Genomic DNA, 20,905 nt, shown 5'->3' on the forward strand with positions numbered 1-20,905 from the left:
TAATAAAGAGTGTAAGAGTAAGATGTACATGAATTTCAAAGTGCTACTTTCATCTTACCTGAGTAGAAATCAAGCCTCTTTGAGTTCTTCATTAATGAGGTTATTTTCCCTCAAATCCCCCAAAAGAGTCCTCACTGTGGTCTCTGCCCTCTTTTCTCTAGCCATGGCATTCTTCCTCTCTCGCTCGAGACTCTCCACTCTTGCTAAAGCTTCATTGAGTCTGGCCTTAAGAGCAGTAGGAGCAGCAGGCGAGACATCGCTATGATCCTAGAAAGAGGGATGAACATGGTTTGAGTGATGTTTCACTTCACACACATCACTTTGACACAACTAGAGTATGGCCCACATTCTTTCTTATAGTCATCACCTGTCAAAGCCACTGCCAGCATCATGCGTGTGTGTGTGTGTGTGTGTGTGTGTGTGTGTGTGTGTGTGTGTGTGTGTGTGTGTGTGTGTGTGTGTGTGTGTGTGGTGTGTGTGTGTGTGTGTGTGTGTGTGTGTGTGTGTGTGTGTGTGTGTGTGTGTGTGTGTGTGTGTGTGTGTGTGTGTGCCAGGAATGCACGTTCAACATGTCTTCAATTGTGTGTGTATGGGTTTATTTGTGAGTGTGTTTAATGAGTGGCAGCAAACAAGAGAGAATTTACTTTGTCTAGGACCATTATGAATGATGTTGAAAATAGAAATACTCACATCATTAGGCTGAGGTTGTGAGTGTGAGGTTGAAGCTTCTGGTCGTCCTGAGGGGCCACAGACAGGCTCTCTTCAGCTTTTCTGGAAGTAGACGTAGTCCTGCCCTTTTCCGGCTAAAATGAAAAAGCAGAATACTTGAAACACACACACACACACACACACACACACACACACACACACAGGTATTTCACCCTGCCCTGTTATTGATAATAGAATATTTACATTTATGAATGCTAATAACCTTATGATGATACACCTACTCTTTGGAGGTGAACCGGGAAGCTGAAGATGGAGGGAATAACACCATCTCTGAGTCGGACAATCTGTCCTGTCAAACTCGTCCTGCTTAAAATGCTCACTGCAAATCACGGATGACTCGCTTGCAGTGAACCCTTCCCTCCTCAAAGCAACTTCCCACTTCTTTCTCATATCTTTGTCTTTGGGAAACCTTCAAAATAAAAACGGGAGATTTGAGAGTCAACACAAAAACATTTTAAGAAGGAGGTCAAGCTTATTTTCTTCCTTCTTCTTCCTAGATAGATTAGATTAGATTTTACTTTATTCATCCCACAACGGGGAAATTCACTTGTTACAGCAGCGATTTATAAAGTCTCAGTTGGCCATGAACATAATGTTTGCTGGCTACGATTTCGCTGACGGACATCAATACAGTACAATAATATTCTATTTACAAAATACAACCAATTATAATGTTGAATCTTACTTGTGAAAAGTAATCCCCCGACCCCTGTTCGCAATCGTCCGCCGATTTGCACAGCAATATGCTGCACAGTGCTCTGGCATCTTGAAACCTCTGCTATCTACGGGTAGAATGTCTGTACAATATGGGTAGGATGACCGGTCCAAGATGGCGGCCGTATTTCTTGCGCCCCAGCAGCCAATGCGGCGTCTACTCTTTATATGTCTATGCCGTGAAGTGGGTTGCGGCCTGCCAGTAAACCCAAAGCAGAAGAAGAAGAAGAAGTGACGTCAGCGGCTTCATTTGCCTAATCCACCCCCAAGGACTTTTTCTGGTGTGAACGCGATCTGTACTTAGTTCATGCGAACTAAAGAGTTCGCATGAACCTTTGTGGGAAAAGTACCGCAGTGTGAACGCGGCTATTGGAGCGAGGGGCGAGGTGAAACTCACGGAAGTGATTTCAAAACAAAAGCACTCGTGTGCTTGGAATGGTGATAATATTATAAACAAGGTGAATTTAGCGATCACAACGAAAATGGCCAAGACACATATTGAGCCCAGAAAATGAATGATATTAAGGGCTGCATTTATAATAGGCCTATGTCTAAAATGGACAACATTGTTAGGAGATTTAAACTACAGGGATTCTGCACTGTGGTCACCTCAGCCGTCTCTCGAGTTTGTTTTTTCAATTCAGATGCTCTTCATTTTTTGTCCTGCAATATTTGATGATCAATAGCGATACAAATATTTGTTATCATAAGTTCTTAAGAAAACTGACTCTGTTGGACTCGGTTCTAGTTTGACTTCTACCAGAAATAAAATGAAGTACTTTTGCTGTGTACTTTGTGAGTAATCCTCTATCAGTCCCCTCCATAGTACATAATGCATGTTTTTCTGCTATCTTTGATGAGTGATAAAAATATAATTTTACCATTAGTTCTTAATGAAATTGATACTGTTTGACTTTGTATTAGTTAGCCTACTACTTACAATACGTTGAAGTACTTTTACTGTGTATTGTTTGAGGAATACTCTGTCAAAGTCCCCTGCTGAGAACAAAATCAAGCCACTTCTGCTAAGTTTGATGAGGGAATTCTTTTTTGTTGCCATTAGTTCTTCGTGAGATTGATCCTGTTGGACTCAGTACTAGTGAAACTACCCCCACAAGTACTATGAAGTACTTATTGTGTACTTTTCCAAAAATCCTCTGTCAATGTCCCCTCACCGTCGATTTTCCTTGACTTGACAAGATGTCTCTATTCTTGTTTTGCTCGATCTCAGTGCTGCATTTGATGCATGATATCCTATTGATATCCCATGATATCCTATTGCAAAGACTAGAGCACTTAGTTGGCATACTGCTTTAGGATGGTTTAGGTCCTATCTATCTGAACGCTCTCAGTTTGTACGTGTTAACGATGAATCTCATTTCATTTCATTTCATTTCATTTCATTTCATTTCAAACCTTTATTTAACCAGATTGGTCCCATTGAGATCATAGATCTCTTTTTCAAGGGAGACCTTCCACGCAAACCAAAGTTAGCCATGGAGTGCCACAGGGCTCAGTGCTCGGACCTATTTTGTTCACATTATATATGCTTCCGTTAGGCAATATTATAAGGAATCATTCTGTAAACTTTCATTGTTATGCGGATGATACTCAACTATATTTATCAATCAAGCCTGATGAAATTAATCATCTAAATAAAATCCAAGACTGCCTTAAGGACTTAAAAACGTGGATGACCTTAAACTTTTTGATGTTAAACACGACCAAAACTGAAGTTATTGTACTCGGCCCAAAGAATCTACAAAACAAATTATCTAAAGATATACTAACTATGGATGGCATTAATTTGGCCTCCAGTGAGACTGTAAGGAACAACAAGTCCTCCAACTCATACGACCAAATGGGTCGATTGTTTTAAGCCCTTATTACGACCAAATATGTCGTTTGTTCAAGCGCTTAATACGACCTATAATTACGTTTTAAAATTGTCGGCCTCGAGTGCTCCCGTTGAATGCAAACGTTACAGAGGGTTGTTTATTCACAAATAACCCTCTCTGTAAAATCCTAAATTGTAGGATAGTTTGGCCATTAAAACGCTTTATGATTAGATTTCTAGCGAGAAGTATATAATGTACTTTTAGAATCCACGTCCAGTCGATATGTAGGATCTATAGTTTGATAGATATTACGAAGATGATTTGAGGTTTCGTCAGGAGAACGTGTATATGCGGCAAGCTTCCATGTAAAGTTACGGGTTGAAAACAGTATTTCCGGTCTCGCCGTTTTCATAATAAAACCAATGATCAAATGATTTAACAGTGATATCTGCACTACACATCCACTAAAAAAAACATCAGTTTATCCTAGTTAATTATACGACATTAATTGGTTTAAATTGTGTACAATGCTTTTGTGTTTTTCCCATAGGTTTTTCTCTTTCGATTCTGAGAGACACATTTCTTTTTTCAGAGGTTTTGATAGGCTAAAATCACGCCACAATGCACGTCGGCATATGGTGTTTATGTGATATGAAATCGGAAAACATTAAAAATAATAATAATAATACTTTATTCCGAGTGTTCTTGCTTTTCTCTTTGAAAGTCATCACATAATGGCATTGTAATACACGGTTCGGCTGCATTAAATATTACATATCTGCCCTAGATATGTATTTATAGAGCCCTGATCAGAAGACCTTTTGACAAACTGGAAGAGATGCCGCCAAAACTGAATACGTGACGTGTACCATAAATATATCAACAATTAAACAACATCTTCCATTTCTTTTCACACAATACGTGTCCTTGCAGTATCAACACTAATTCGGCTGACTTTTATATTTGATCCAATTAGTAGATAGTCTGTATTTACACCATAACGGTGCACAGCTGATCGAAAGGGACTTTTTTGTAGTTTTTAAAGATATTACTGATTTTCTGAACTACCTTTCCAACTCCTCATGCAGTTGACTGTTACAGGTCAACACTGTATTTTCCTTTACCGTTCTGTTTTAAACTCACAATAAAGTGAATAGTCATATTATGTACGATATTATTATGTTTTATTAACTAGACCACTGGTCTAAACCGCACCTCCTAGTGGTTAAAGCACGTTATTGAATGTAGTTGTTGAATAAGTTATATTTATTTAGTTATTGATGAAAACATTTAAATATTAAGAGTAGCCTACATACCAAATAGGGGTCAATGATAGAAATATAGAATGGAAAATATCTAGAAGATACTGTAGTGATCTCTACAATAAAACAGTTTAGTGCAGGACGTCCAAAGACATTAACAGGAGGATGTGCAAAACAGACAAACTGATAAGGCTGAATTTTACTCAGGTGTAACTAAAGTCTGATTTAAGGGTTGTTTATATTTCACATCATTAATCAGAATCTGCAAAGTAACAAAAATAAATGTAGTACCAGGTTAACCTCTGAATTGTAGTGGAGTAGAACAAAGTAGTACATGCTGCTGTAACAAAAACATTTCCCAACTTGGGATCAATAAAGTATCTTATCTTAAGATGATCGATGGCTACTGCCATATTTGCTAAATGTGCATCTGAACCTTGACAAGTGCATGTTTCAGGCTTATCAATTAACAACAGGAGGGGTCACAGACATAAGACCAGCTGTTAAATAAAGCTCTTCTGACCTTAGCTGTCATGTGGTATTAATGCTGCCCATTATGGACACAAGCAATTTTCACCCATGTATTAATTATATGTTTTAAATTTGATAACACCAATGTGTTTCGTATCCCCTAAACCTCCAGGGATGTATACAGTTTAATACTGGCAACTTCTAATTGTGGGAAATACGAAAACGTCTTTTAAAACTACATTTCCCAGTAGAGACGTGCCATAGAACATGTTGCGAAACACACAATAGGCAGCAAGTGTAATTCTGGGGGGGAGGGCTGGGCTGGACCCGGGGGCTGGACCCGGGGGCTGGACCCGGGGGCTGGACCCGTCCAAGTCCAGTTTTGGATAGTCTGGCGTGGTTCCATTCCATTTCAAAGAGCTGTTTGACAGCGTAACCTTGTCGCACTGCCACTCCAATATCCAATCACAGAGCTTGAGGGCTAATCACGGGGTTTGTAAAGCAAGGCGGATGTTGTAGTCCCAAACGATAGCTGGGGATTCTGGGTAGTGTAGTGTATTCGGAAACTCTGTCGTGTCTAAACTCCGAAAAAACAATTTGTTTCTCCGAATCGAAGGTTAAAAACACAAAAGCATTGTACACAATTTAAACCAATCAATATTGTGTAATTAACAAGGATAAACTGATGTTTTTTAGTGGATGAGTAATGGAGATATCACTGCGTAATCATTTGACAGTGTGGGGAATACTTCCGGTTTTATTATGAAAACTTCGAGACCGGAAATACTGTTTTCACCCACGCTAACTTTACATGGAAGTTGCCCCATATACAGTACACGTTCTCCTGGCGAGACCTCAAATCATCTTCGTATATCTATCAAACTGTAGATCCTACACATCCACTGGACGTGGATTATAAAAGTACAATATACACTTCTCGCTAGAAATCTAATAAAAAAGCATTTTAATGGCCAAACTATTCCACAATTTAGGATTTTCCAGAGAGGGTTATTTGTGAATAAACGACCCTCCGGAGCGTTTGCAATCGACAGGAGCATGTTGTTTCTTACACGACCACTAGAGGTGCTACACTTTAAAACGTGTCTCTGGGTCGTATTTAGCTGCTGAACAATCGACCTATATGGTCGTTTTTTGTAGGAGGACAGGCTGGTAAGGAATCTTGGTGTTATATTTGATCAGGATTTATCCTTTAACGCCCACATAAAATCAATTTCAAGGACCGCCTACTTCCATCTACGTAACATTGCAAAAATCAGGCATATCTTGCCTTAAAACAATGCAGAGAAACTAGTCCATGCATTTGTTACTTCTAGGCTGGATTATTGTCACTCCTTATTATCAGGGAGTACCAAGAAGTCAGTCAAGTCGCTTCAGCTGATTCAAAATGCTGCAGCTCGTGTACTAACCAGAGTTAGGAAAAGGGACCACATTACTCCTGTTCTGGCTGCCTTACACTGGCTCCCTATAGAACACAGGATAGAATTTAAAGTTCTTCTTCTCGCCTACAAAGCCCTTAATGGGCAGGCGCCATCTTACCTTAAAGAACTCATTATACCCTACTGTCCTACTAGGGCATTGCGTTCCAAGAATGCAGGGTTGTTGGTTGTTCCTAGAGTCTCTAAAAATACAATGGGAGCCAGAGCCTTTTCTTATCAAGCTCCACATTTGTGGAATCAGCTTCCAGTTTGTGTTCGGGCGGCAGACACCCTATCCGTTTTTAAGAGTGCGCTTAAGACCTTCCTTTTTGATAAAGCTTATAGTTAGGGCTGATTAGATTCAGCCCCTAGTTTTGCTGATATAGGCTTAGTTTGTCTGGGGACATCTTACTTCTTCATTCTCTCTGTCTATACCCGTGTACTCTCATGTTCCGATTAACCCAGCTTCCCCAAATGTCTTTCTTTTTGGTGTCTCTATACGCCGGGATCCGGAGTCATGGATGATCCTGCGGTCCTGTGTCCTGGATCGCGAGCCCTGGATCTTGAGTCGTGGCTGTGGTCCTGGATCATAGGTCCTGAATGGATATCCTCGTGGATTCATCTTCCTATTATACACACATGCATTTCCAAACATTTGGACTACCTATGTTGCAAATGTATTATCTTTTCAATTTACACACGGCATCTATTGCACGTCTCTGTTGCTCTCCCTGAGGTTTCTCCCATTTTTCCCTTTAAACTGTGGGTTTTCTCCGGAAGTTTTTCCTTGTACGATGTGAGGGTCTAAGGACAGAGGGTGTCGTATTGTCATACTGATATTCTGTACAAACTGTGAAGACCACTGAGACAAATGTAACATTTGTGATATTGGGCTATATAAATAAACATTGATTGATTGATGTTGTTCATGACTTGGACACAGCTGCAAACAGGCTTGGCCTACTTATGTGAGCAATTTGTACAGTAATGTCTAAAGTGAGTAAACGTATATTCATCTACACAGCCCAATATCACAGCAGGTTTTGCCTCTACAGGCAGAACACCTGCTGGTTCTAAATGTGCTGATGCCGGAAAAGCAACATGCGTAAAAGTCTTAAATAAATAGAGGAGCAGCAGCTTTAACCCCCGCAACAGTAGATGATGAAACGTTAAAAAAGCTGAACACTTTTTGCACATTGTGGACCTCTCCAGCTGTAAGGCTTATATAATAACGATGTTAAAATAGCTCTTTAGTTGTGAAAGTGTTAGGATTTGTCTGTGTTGGTATTTTTTGTGTCCTTTTCTATCTTTGGGTTTCCTATTTTATTTTGTAAAGTGTTCACTCCCGTTTCCTGCCTGTTTGCTTTCTGTCGGTTTCCCTCTCTGATTACCCAATTGTGTTCACCTGGTACCCATGTGTTTTCTCCTCCCTCCTCACCTGTCTCGTGTTTATGTGATTAGTCCTGGGTGTATTTAAGTTCTGGGTTTTCTGTCTCTCTTTGTCGGGTTGTCTTGTGATTTGGCTTGTCCTCGGTGAGTGTTCTGTTCTGCCTGTATATATATATATATATATATATATATAGAGAGAGCCTTGAAATAAAGGAATTATTTTTACTTTAATCTGCATTTGGGTGCTACCTGCTTCCTTCGCTCTACCGTAACATTACGAACCGACCAAAGATGGACCCAGCGGATTCAGCTTTTTTGATGCCACAGGCGGCTGCTAAGAGAAGGAGGCGCAAAGCCAAGCTAGCAGCCATGCCTCAATGCTCCAGTACCGGCCCACGCAGCTTTGCGTCCATACTGGATTACCTGGTTTGCACAGCCAGGGTCCAGGCTTCCGCTCCGGACCTTACAGCCAGGTTTCCGGCCCCAGCTGCCACAGTCCCATCTCAAGTTTCCTCTCGAGTCCCCTCTCCAGTTCCCTCTGGAGTTCCCTCTCGAGTCCCCTCTGGAGTTCCCTCTCGAGTTCCCTCTCGAGTTCCCTCTCGAGTCCCCTCTCCAGTCCCCTCTCCAGTCCCCTCTCGAGTTCCCTCCTCTAGTCCCTCCTTTAGTCCCTGCTCTAGTCCCTCCTTTAGTCCCTCTTCTCGTCCCTCCTCTAGTTCCCCTCGCGAGTCCCCTCTCGAGTTCCCTTCTCTAGTTACTCCTCTGGTCCCTCCTCTAGTCTCCTCTCTGGGTCCCCTCTCGAGTCCCCTCTCGAGTTCCCCCTTGGTTCCCCTCTCGGGTCTCCTCTCGAGTCTCCTCTCGAGTCTCCTCTCGAGTTCCCCCTTGGTTCCCCTCTCGAGTCTCCTCTCGAGTCCCCTCTCAAGTCCCCTCTCGAGTTCCCCGTTGGTTCCCCTCTCGAGTCTCCTCTCGGGTCCCTACTCCGGGTCCTGTCCCGTTGGGGGCTCCATCGACTACTCCTCTGCCGGAGGTCCTGCCAATCGTATGTCTGTCCCGTTGGAGGCCCCGTCGACTACTCTCCTGCCGGGGGTCCTGCCAACCCTTTGTCCTGTCCCGTTGGAGGTCCCGCCGTCTACTCTCCTGCCGGGGGTCCTGCCAGCTCCATATCCTGTCCCGTTGGAGGTCCCGCCGTCTACTCTCCTGCCGGGGGGCCTGCCAGCTCCTTCTCCTTTCTCGTTGGAGGTCCCGCCGTCCACTCCCCTGCCGGGGGTCCTGCCAACCCTAGGTCCGGTCTCGTTGGAGGTCCCGCCGTCTACTCCCCTGCCGGGGGTCCTGCCAACCCTGTGTCCTGTGTCGTTGGAGGTCCCGCCGTCTACTCCCCTGCCGGGGGTCCTGCCAACCCTATATCCCGTGCCGTTGGAGGTTCTACCGGGGGCCTTGCCAGCCCCATGTCCATCACCTGTCTCGCCGGGGTTCCTGCCAACTCCTGGTCCACTTCCGTGGGGGATCCTGCCGAAGCCTGTCCGACCGGCTCCGGTTTCTGTCCGGCCGACACCGGGTCCTGCCCGGTCTCCGGAGCTGTCCCATCAGCTCTTTCCTGCCCGGCCTCCGGATCCAGTCCGGTCGACACCGCTTCCTGCCCGGCCTCCGGAGCTGTCCGGTCTTCGCCCTCGAGCCCGGGCCCTCTGAGAGCCAGAGTCTTCACCCTCAATCCCGGCCCCCTGAGAGCCACGGCCTTCACCCTCGATCCCGGGCCCCTGAGAGTCACGGCCTTCGCCCTCGAGCCCGGCCCCCTGACTCTTCCTGCCGCTGCCTTCGCCCCTCCATTGCCCCCGGGCCGTCCGCCCGAGACCCCTTCCTGGTCCTCTGCCGTGCCCCTGGGCGGTCAGTTCAGTCCCGTCCTCCTGACCCCCTCCTCCCACCCTGGTGGCTTAGTGATGCGTCCCTCCTCCGGACCCCCTCCACCCACCCTGCTTGAGTTTTTGGATTTTTTGTTTTTGTTTTGGGACGTCTGGGATCCGTCCCTTGAGGGGGGGGGTACTGTTAGGATTTGTCTGTGTTGGTATTTTTCGTGTCCTTTTCTATCTTTGGGTTTCCTATTTTATTTTGTAAAGTGTTCACCCCCGTTTCCTGCCTGTTTGCTTTCTGTCAGTTTCCCTCTCTGATTACCCAATTGTGTTCACCTGGTACCTATGTGTTTTCTCCTCCCTCCTCACCTGTCTCGTGTTTATGTGATTAGTCCTGGGTGTATTTAAGTTCTGGGTTTTCTGTCTCTCTTTGTCGGGTTGTCTTGTGATTTGGCTTGTCCTCGGTGAGTGTTCTGTTCTGCCTGTGTGTGTGTGTGTGTGTGTGTATGTATGTATGTATGTATGTGTGTATATATATATATATATATATATATATATAGCCTTGAAATAAAGGAATTATTTTTACTTTAATCTGCATTTGGGTCCTACCTGCTTCCTTCGCTCTACCGTAACAGAAAGGCTAGAGTTTATTTGTATGAGCTACTAAAGATGCACCAAAAAGTGAGGTTAACATATGCAACTTTTGCTTCATTACTGTTGTCAATTACTACACACCGCAACATTTCTAAAGAGCATGGATCGAGGACATTTTGAACCACAGTACTTGGCCAATCAAGTAATAATGACTATAGCTGGAGATGTAAAGAACCTCTAATACAGGACGGGTGGCGCAGTGGTCTGTGCATCCGATCATCAGATCAAGGGGGATATGGGGGTTATTCCTATCTTTATTCAAGAGCGTGGTATTTAAATTTGAGAGCATACTTTATGTATTTATTTCCCTCAAACTCTGTCCTCGCACTCAAATAGTGCCCTCGCACTCAAATAGTGCCTGCTTGCACTTAGATTTGCTCTGCTTGTGCTCAAACTGTACGCTTGCACACAGATATATTGCTGCTCAGAATTATTCTGTGCGCGCTCGAAACTTTTTCTGCTCACAGAATTATTCTGTGCGCACTCGAAACTTTTGTGCAACAATCCTGTCAAAATCCCTCAACCAGGCCAGGTGTCCTTGCGGGTGCGTTCGCTTTACTTATTACAGCGTCCCGTCAGGGCGGTTACTCTTTGGTTTATAAACTCCAGCCCTCCACGGCTTTATAACATAGCATGTACTTCACTTGTTTGATTTACAACTTTTTTTGGGGGGGGGGAGGAAGCACAGTTAGTATATATGTATATGTATATATACATAGTTAGTTGTTTGTTAGTTTCGTGACGGACGTAATGTAACAGTTGTAACCATATGGTTGTAACGGTTCTCAGACGCGGAGGGATACTGACTTGTGAAAAGTAACTACAATTATACCCGGGATATACGCTCATTATATCACGACTAAGAAACATCAGATTGCTTGATTTGAATTGTCCGTTTTATAAACATGTACTAACTGTGCTTACCCTCCCCCCCCCCAAAAAAAGTTGTGAAGTACATGTACATTGTACATGTTATGTTATAAAGCCGTGGAGGGCGGGAGTTTATAAACCAAAGAGTAACCGCACTGACGGGACGCTGTAATAGTTAAAGCGAACGCACCCGCAAGTACACCTGGCCTCCTATTGGTTGAGGGATTTTGACAGGATTGTTGCACTTTTTTGTTGCAAGTTTCGAGCGCGCACAGAATAATTCTGAGAGCAGAAAAAGTTTCGAGCGCGCACAGAATAATTCTGAGCAGCAATATATCTGAGTGCAAGCGTACAGTTTGAGCACAAGCAGAGCAAATCTAAGTGCAAGCAGGCACTATTTGCGAGGACAGAGTTTGAGGGAAATAAATACATAAAGTATGCTCTCAAATTTAAATACCACGCTCTTGAATAAAGATAGGGAATAACCCCCATAGCTGTAACCCCGTGCTGGGGAACTCCAGTTCGAAACCCGCTCCCGCCGCCCCTGCGTCAGGCCGTTGTGTCCTTGGGCAAGGCACTTCACCCGGATTTGCTCCTGTGGGTATTGTCCACAGTACATGTATAATACTAATGTGTACTTGTAAAAGCACCTCGAGGCGTGAAGATGGACAGTGTGGCGCAGTGCGCTGTGCAATGATCATCAGATCAAGGGGTGAAATCCGCCGCTGCTGCGTCTGTAAAGCCGGTGTGTCCTTGGGCAAGACACTTCACCTGAACTTGCTCCTGTGGGTATTGTCCACAGTATCTGACCATTGCATTTATGATATATGTGTAATGTGTGTATATGTAAAGCGCTTTGAGTCATTGAAAAAGCGCTATAATAAATGTAAGGAATTATTATTATTAATACCTCATTCACACCAACGGTGTTTCAGGGCCGGTTTGGAGCTGGAGCTTGAAAAGCACCGGGTTTTCCTCTTCACACCAGCGGAGCAGCCTCTTAGCTCCGGAATCCGGTTCGTTTCAAGCACCAAAAAATTGTCCGGCCAGAGCAAAAGCACCACACACGTCACGCTTACGTCGAGGCGGGGGCAGAGACAGATCAACTCCTGAACAACAACAAAAAGCCCGCGTTTTATCCAGTTTGTACACAACGATGGAGAAACTTAACCAGAGTTTCAGTGTTTCTGCCATAGACTGTATATATAAAGGTTTCTGCTCATGGTGAAGCAACGTGTCTGCGTGTTAAGGTGGAACCTGAGCATTTACGTTGATCACCTCTCATTATAACTCATTATAAATCTATAAAACTATAAATATTAAACTTTACTTCACGTGTTCATTTGAGAACAGCTGTTACATACCTGGGTGAAGGTTACAGTTAATTTAAATGAAAGATACAACGTTACTCCACACTCATGGTTCAGTCCACCTTAAGAAATAAGACCGACCTCGGAAGCAGTTGTGTTTTAAAACAAACCTTTATTGACACCAGTACACTTTTTTTATAAGAATATAACTAAACCACATAAATTACTCCGGAAAAGCTGCAGATAGAGCCATAAGAAATGAATGCAACTGATTTCCTCCGCGCGGTTTGGCTTTATGAAGCAGGCACGCAAAGGGTTACATCATGACGCAAACGATGACGCAACAACGCATTACCAGTCGGACTCTGGGCGGTGTGAAAAGAGCCAGAGCTAAACCGACGAACTGGTTCTGAACCTGAAAAGCTCTAGCACGGAGCTTGAACCGGAGTTGCGTTGGTGTGAATGAGGTATAACAGACCACAAACAAAACACTTATCAACAGAAGGCTCAACAGGCTTCACTCAACCGGGAGAGAATACAAATGTGGCCTATGTTTCTCTCCATTATTGTTATCTGCGTATTCACAACGTGAATCTTCAGATCTGCATCATTTCCCATTGGTTTCATCAGGTTTATTTCCTTTTCAACAGAGGCCTGCAAAGATCCTTCATAGGCCAAAAATAAAATGGGCTTGAGTTGTTGGGCGCCTTTGCCAGCCTTTCCCACCGTCCACCTTCTCACCGTCCACCTTCTCTCATCACCTTTTCTTATCAAGCTCCACATTTGTGGAATCAGCTTCCAGTTTGTGTTCGGGCGGCAGACACCCTATCCGTTTTTAAGAGTGCGCTTAAGACCTTCCTTTTTGATAAAGCTTATAGTTAGGGCTGATTAGATTCAGCCCCTAGTTTTGCTGATATAGGCTTAGTTTGTCGGGGGACATCTTACTTCTTCCTTCTCTCTGTCTATACCCGTGTACACTCATGTTCCGATTAACCCAGCTTCCCCAAATGTCTTTCTTTTTGGTGTCTATATACGCTGGGATCCGGAGTCATGGATGATCCTGCGGTCCTGTGTCCTGGATCGCGAGCGCTGGATCTTGAGTCGTGGCTGTGGTCCTGGATCATAGGTCCTGGATGGATATCCTCGTGGATTCATCTTCCTATTATACACACATGCATTTCCAAACATTTGGACTACCTATGTTGCAAATGTATTATCTTTTCAATTTACACACGGCATCTATTGCACGTCTGTCCGTCCTGGGAGAGGGATCCCTCCTCTGTTGCTCTCCCTGAGGTTTCTCCCATTTTTCCCTTTAAACTGGGTTTTCTTTGGAAGTTTTTCCTTGTACGATGTGAGGGTCTAAGGACAGAGGGTGTCGTATTGTCATACTGATATTCTGTACACACTGTGAAGACCACTGAGACAAATGTAACATTTGTGATATTGGGCTATATAAATAAACATTGATTGATTGATTGATTGATCACCACAACATCAAAGCAACCCAACCAATTAACTATTCGCCGAAATGAGAGCAGCAAGGCATCGCCCCGCACCCACCAGATCCCCCTGCACATTACCATAATCCAGTCTAATCATATTAACATAGTCAGCAGATGAGCAGGAGGAAACACGGCTGCTCAGGCTGCGCTCAGTTCCTTCAACCTCTTAGCGTGGGTGTGAATGTGTACAGGCACTTCAACGCTGCACATGTTGTGTCTCTGCAGTCCTCTTACAGGCACTAATATACTGTAGGCCTAAATTCTTTAACATAGCCCTATACTCCCTAATATGCTACATGCTAAACATCTCCCGGTTAGCTTACTAACGGTACATATGTAAACCTGATAGAATGTCAACATTACATGCTAATCATTGTAATGCTAATTAGCAAATGGCACATGCTAGTTAGCATGTTAATGTAATGCAAGCTGCTAACAAGCTAATATTATAAATGCTACATCCTAAACCAAATGTCAGGATCTTGACATGATCTAAATTGCTTGCTTAATGTTTGCATATCAGCATACTAATTGAACATTACATTAACATACATTAACATACATATTTACATTAGCATGTCAGTTAATTACAGGGAAGGAACATATTACAGTACATTTACTTGAGTGTACTATGTACAGTTTTTGTAATTATTTCAGTATTCCATTTTATACTTTTTACTCCTAGAAATATTTGGTAAAACATTTCTGACTTAACCGATTCACAGTAATAACACAACATTTAAATATACTAGTAACTAGCTTCAACCTGAATACACAGCACACATTTATATGTCAAAAATTGAAATCCAGGGATATACCATACATTATTTGAAACTAGCTATTTTCCTTAATAAATAATTTTCCTTTTGGTACTTTTAGTTTATTATAATACTTTAACTTACTGTGTGTCTTTTTACTTACATAATATGTTATGTAAGTACAGCAGCTTAGTTATTAATAAAGTAGTACAATTACTTTTTCAATACGTTTAATGGATAATTGATTGGTTAGTTAGTTACATAACCTAAAAACGTACCAAAATACTTGATTAATATGTTAAACATTGCACAGTAAACTTTAGAATTGTAATGTGCTTAACGTTGAATACTAAATGTATGCAACATTCCCGAAACACTCAACTGAAAGAATGTTAACCTACTAACAAACTAAATGTATGAATATCAACACCTTTCAGGTGAGCATTTATGTTATGGCTGTCACTTTGGTCAGTGGCTCCAAATACCATTAGCTTCTGTCCATGTTATCATGGAGATGAAGCCGGTCAGATAAACGTTTCTTAAAGGTCCCATGCCATGCTTTTCCGGTTATTACCCGTCCCCTTGTGTGTTATGAAGGTTTTTGCGGGTGCTAGTGGAGCCTCGCAGATGGGGGTGCTGCAGCCCCCTCAGCATCCCCCCTTCCCGCATCCATTCGCGATGTCTCGCTGTCTCGCAGACCCCACGCAGCAAGCAGGAAATGAACCCAGCTCACACTGTCCGCTCCTCACAGCAGCGAGCTGCGCAACGTCCCGCCAACACGGCACCCAGACCCCACGCAGCATTCTCATCTGTTTGTCATTACTGGTGTCATTTTCTGGTTGCTAACGCCATTGTAACACATAATCGCTGATGTTCCGCTGTAACGGTTGACGTTTTTCCCGGGTCGCCGAGGGTGCTGGCGTTGTTTGATCGCCGCTCCTCTGCCCCAAATCTTGTTCTTTAGTCCAGATCAGAACTTCTCCGGTCTGGCTCTCTACTTTTTCACAAAAATTCACCTCTTCAATCTGGCTTTTAATGTGTGATTGTTTTTGTATTATTTGACTTTAACTTTAACTATATATATTTATTTGTTGTTCTTTTCTTTTCACTATATCTGTAAAGCGTCTTTGAGCAGCTGTAAAAGCACTAACAAAATAAATCTATTATTATTATTAACGGTAGTGGACTCATCAGAACAGAGTGGACGAGCTGACCAATCAGAGCACAGTGGGCTCGAACCACCTCAACTGGCTCCTTTTCGACGCGAAGGAGGAGCGGCTCAACTCCGAGTCCCTCCTGGATGACCAAACTTCTCACCTTATCCCTAAGGGAGACACCAGCCACCCTGCGGAGAAAACCCATCTCGGCCGCTTGTATCCGCGATCTCGTTCTTTCGGTCATGACCCATCCTTCATGACCATAGGTGAGGGTAGGAACGAAAATGGCCCGGTAAACAGAGAGCTTTGCCTTCTTGCTCAGCTCCCTTTTCGTCACAACGGTGCGGTAAAGCGACTGCAGTACCACTCCCGCTGCTCCGATTCTCCGGCCCATCTCACGCTCCATTGTTCCCTCACTCGAGAACAAGACCCCGAGATACTTGAACTCCTTCACTTGGGGTAAGGACTCATTCCCTACTTGGAGTGGACAGTCCATCGGTTTCCTGCTGAGAACCATGGCCTCAGATTTGGAGGTGCTGATCCTCATCCCCGCTGCTTCACACTCGGTTGTGAACCGATCCAGTGAGTGCTGAAGGTCGCAGACCGATGAAGCCATTAGAACCACATCATCTGCAAAAAGCAGTGGTGCAATCCTTAGTCCACCGAACTGCATACCCCCTCCCCCCACGACTACGCCTCGAAATCCGATCCATGTATATTACAAACAGGATTGGTGACAAAGCGCAGCCCTGGCGGAGGCCAACCCTCACCGGAAATGGGTCCGACTTACTGCCGAGGACCCGGACACAGCTCTCGCTTTGGGAGTACAGAGATGGGATGGCCCTGAGTAGAGACCCCCTCACCCCATACTCCCGCAGCACCTCCCACAGTAACTCCCTGGGAACTCGGTCATACGCCTTCTCCAAGTCTACAAAACACATGTAGACCGGATAAGCGTACTCCCAGGCCCCCTCCGGGATCCTTGCGAGAGTAAAAAGCTGTCGTTCCACGACCAGGACGGAATCCGCATTGTTCCTCCTCAATCTGAGGTTCGACAATCGGCCTGACCCTCCTTTCGAGCACCTTGGAGTAAACTTTCCCGGGGAGGCTGAGTAGTGGGATGCCTCTGTAATTGGCACACACCCTCTGATCCCCCTTTTTAAAAAGGGGAACCACCACCCCGGTCTGCCACTCCTTCGGTACTGTTTCTGACTTCCACGCAATGTTGACGAGACGTGTCAACCATGACAGTCCCTCAACACCCAGAGCCTTCAGCATTTCCGGGCGGATCTCATCCACCCCCGGGGCTTTGCCACTGTGGAGTTGTTTAACAACCTCAGTGACCTCCCCCCGGGAGATTGGTGTTGATCCCCCGTCATACTCCAGCTCTGCCTCTAACATAGAGGGTGGAGTTGTCGGGTTCAGGAGTTCCTCAAAGTGTTCCTTCCAACCAGGCCCGGTTCTACAGGGGTGCATAAGTGTGCATTGCACCCTCAGTTGAGTCGTTATGCACCCTCATTTGACAAATGAAAAGTAAAAAAAAAAAAATTAGAAGTGAAAAAAATTAAAAGTGAAAAATATTACATTTTGCCTACTATTACTAACAATAGTAGTATTAATAAGAAGAAGAAGAAGAATATAGTTGAAATAAAATAAATTGTAATTGTGGTTGAATAGCATTGTCTGCTGCATTTATTTGATCAATTTAAACGGTAAGTAACGTTATTATGTCAGGTGCGCGTGACCTGTGCCGCTGCACATTCATCATCTGCAAGGTGCTTACACAGCAGTCAATGATCGATCAGAAAATGGTTAAAACAGCCAGCCCTTATCGCCAGCATACACTGCATCTACTGCAGGTAATAACAGTTCAGATCATGGGGACATTACGTTACTGTCGTGGACACTAACGTCCTGCCCGCCTCGCCCACAGAGGCGGAGCAGCCACAGCCGTCTTCGTTACCCCAAACACCGCCACCCCTCGGTGGCCCGCAAGTGCCAGAGGACATCTGCAAAACAGAGCCTGCCCAGGTATATTTAAAAAAAGTACCCAACTCGCCTGTACAGTGGGGTGAGGCGCTCATTTTGCAGCTCATGGTTTCAAAACAGAGATTGGCTGGAATATTCATGTAAAAAAGATACCATCTTCTGCTTTGCATGTAGACATTTCGGTTCAAGTAAGTCAGATGCCTTCACCACAACTGGCTACAACAACTGGCGCCATGCTCTTATAGGCTACGTGATAAGGGACTGGGCAGGCATAATCAAGCAAAGAGCACATAGATCCATAGATCTCTCATGTTGCTCTCAAAGTGCACCAGATTGATGCTTTTAACTTCAAAAAATCCCGGGGGAGCATGCCCCCGGACCCCCCCCAGAGGAGGTGAGGACCCCCCATAGAGGGTGTTAGGTACACTCCCCACTTGTAAAAATAGCACTTTACCACTGCACCCTCTCTAATCTCAGATGCACCCTTAGTCATTTTGTTCTGGAACGGGGCCTGCTTCCAACGCCCTAACACTCCATCAGTTGAGGTCAACAACGTCCCATCCTTACTGTACACAGCTTGGATGGTTCCCTGCTTCCCCCTCCTGAGGTGTCGGACAGTTTTCCAGAACAACTTTGGTGCCGCCCGAAAGTCCTTCTCCATGTCTTCTCCGAACTTCTCCCACACCCGCTGCTTTGCCTCGGCCACGGATGAGGCTGCTGCCCTTCGGGCCTGTCGGTACCTTGCAACTGCTTCGGGAGTCCCCCGGGATAACAAATCCCTGAAGGCCTCCTTCTTCAGTCGGACGGCTTCCCTGACCACCGGTGTCCACCAGGAGGTTCGAGGGTTACCGCCCCTTGAGGCACCTAGGACCTTGAGACCACAGCTCCCCGCCGTGGCTTCGGCAATAGAGGCTTTGAACACCGACCACTCTGGTTCAATGTCCCCAACCTCCACAGGAATGCCTGAAAAGCTCTGCCGGAGGTGTGAGTTGAAGGCCTCCTGAACTTGGGCCTCCTCCAGACGTTCCCAGTTCACCCGAACTACACATTTGGGCTTACCAGGTCTATCCAGAGGCTTCCCCCGCCACTCGACCCAACTCACCACCAGATGGTGATCAGTTGACAACTCCGCCCCTCTCTTTACCCGAGTGTCCAAAACATACGGCCTCAGGTCCGACACTTATGAGCATCCTTATGTTCAAACATGGTGTTTGTTATGGCCAATCCATGACTAGCACAGAAGTCCAGTAACAAACCACCACTCCGGTTCAGATCAGGGGAGCCGTTCCTGACCAATCACGCCCCTCCAAGTGTCTCCATCATTGCCCACATGTGCGTTGAAGTCTTCCAGCAAGATTAAAGAGTCCCCTTCAGGAGCCCCATACAGGACTCTTTCCAGGGTCTCCAAGAAGGCTGAATACTCTGAACTGCTGTTGGGTGCATAAGCACACACAACAGTCAGAGTTTTCCCCCCCATAACCCGCAGGCGTAGGGAGGCGACCCTCTCGTCCACTGGGGTAAACTCCAACAACGAAGCACCCAACCGGGGACTTGTGAGTATCCCCACACCCGCCCAGGCGCCTCACACCTTGAGCAACTCCGGAGAAGAATAGAGTCCAACCCCTATCCAGAAGTAAGGTTCCAGAGCCGACGCTGTGCGTAGAGGCGAGCCCAACCAGATCCAACTGGTAACGCTCCACCTCCCGCACAAGCTCCTTCCCCCCAGAGAGGTGACGTTCCACGTCCCCAAAGCCAGCTTCTGTCGCCCGGGTCTGGTCCGTCGAGACCCTCCGCTTTCACTGCCACCCTTCTGGCAGCGCACTCGACCCCATCGCTGTTTCCCGTAGGTGGTGGGCCCGCGGGACGGAGAAGCGGAGGTGTTGCCCACGTCGCCTTTTCGGGCTGGGCCTGGCCGGTCTCCGTGGCAAGCCCGGCCACCAGGTATACCAGTATCCTCACTTCTTGTTGTTTCTTTCATGAGGTCTTTTGAACCAATCTTAGTCTGGCCCCTTGTCTGAGACCAATTTGCCATGGGAGACCCTACCAAGAACACAAGGTTCCAGACAACACAGCCCCCAGGTTCATCAGGGCACACAAACCTCTCTACCACGGTAAGGTGCTGGTTCTTCAGAGAGGAGAAACCAATGTGAGTTTGGAAAATTGCACAATGTAAATCTATTCTAGTAGACCTCAACAATGGAATTATGATCAGTAGAAATGGCCATGACATGGGACCTTTAACATTGTTGTCTATGTCTCGTACCGATGATTGAACCAGGAGTCCATAGACCAGCTTTGGAAATCTGTGCAGAAAATCAACAGAACATCTTTGAGTAGATTGTTCCATTAACAGAACAATTAAGTTGTCTGTATTTGCGTCTGTGTATCGGTGCTTCTCTCTCCTGCCCTCTCTGTTCGTGAAAACCTCTCGACCAGTCACCCTTTCATGTCTCAGCGGAAAGACGTTTATAGCTCTGCCAAATTGCTGGCTGTATTTGTCAGGTTAGCCTTCGTCTGCTGCTGATGGATACGGAGCAAGACACAGTGAAGGCTGATGGAGCCCCAGCACCACATTAACCTGTGTGTGTTCAAGTGTGTGTGTTTGTGTCTGTGTGTGTGGCTTACTCCGGTGCCAGCACTCTGCATGCAGTGTTTATATGGACTTAATTGCCCACCAGTGGTATTATTGTAATCTGGAGCTCATTTGGCACGAGTGGAGTTGGTATGAAATAATTCTCTAAATCGGAGTCATGCTTTCCATGTGCTCATCGTTCCCATTTGGCCTTACTTAACATCTCTTTAGAGTAAGTATTTTATTATTACGGTGAACACTGTTTGGGGTTTATTTGAGGACAACATTTGGAAATGGAGTCAATAAGCTCCTGAGAACTTTGTTTAACATCAAAAATTGAACACAATGGAATCAGAAATGCGAATATACTGCGAATATACAGTATGCAAATCATGCAGGCATTGTTCCAG

General features: G+C 45.2%; 1 long non-coding RNA gene across 1 annotated transcript; it reads right to left on the minus strand.

Annotated features, from left to right (window-relative positions):
• Nucleotides 1-697: 697 nt before the first annotated feature.
• Nucleotides 698-1,501, minus strand: LOC139433110 (uncharacterized). The gene is made up of 3 exons (XR_011642675.1): nt 1,415-1,501; nt 951-1,138; nt 698-803 (listed from the first exon to the last, which is right to left on the minus strand). It is a non-coding gene; the product is annotated as an uncharacterized lncRNA (long non-coding RNA).
• Between the last annotated feature and the right edge of the window lie 19,404 nt (nt 1,502-20,905).

Source organism: Pseudochaenichthys georgianus, chromosome 3, assembly GCF_902827115.2.
Source record: "Pseudochaenichthys georgianus chromosome 3, fPseGeo1.2, whole genome shotgun sequence".
Lineage (NCBI taxonomy): Eukaryota > Metazoa > Chordata > Actinopteri > Perciformes > Channichthyidae > Pseudochaenichthys > Pseudochaenichthys georgianus.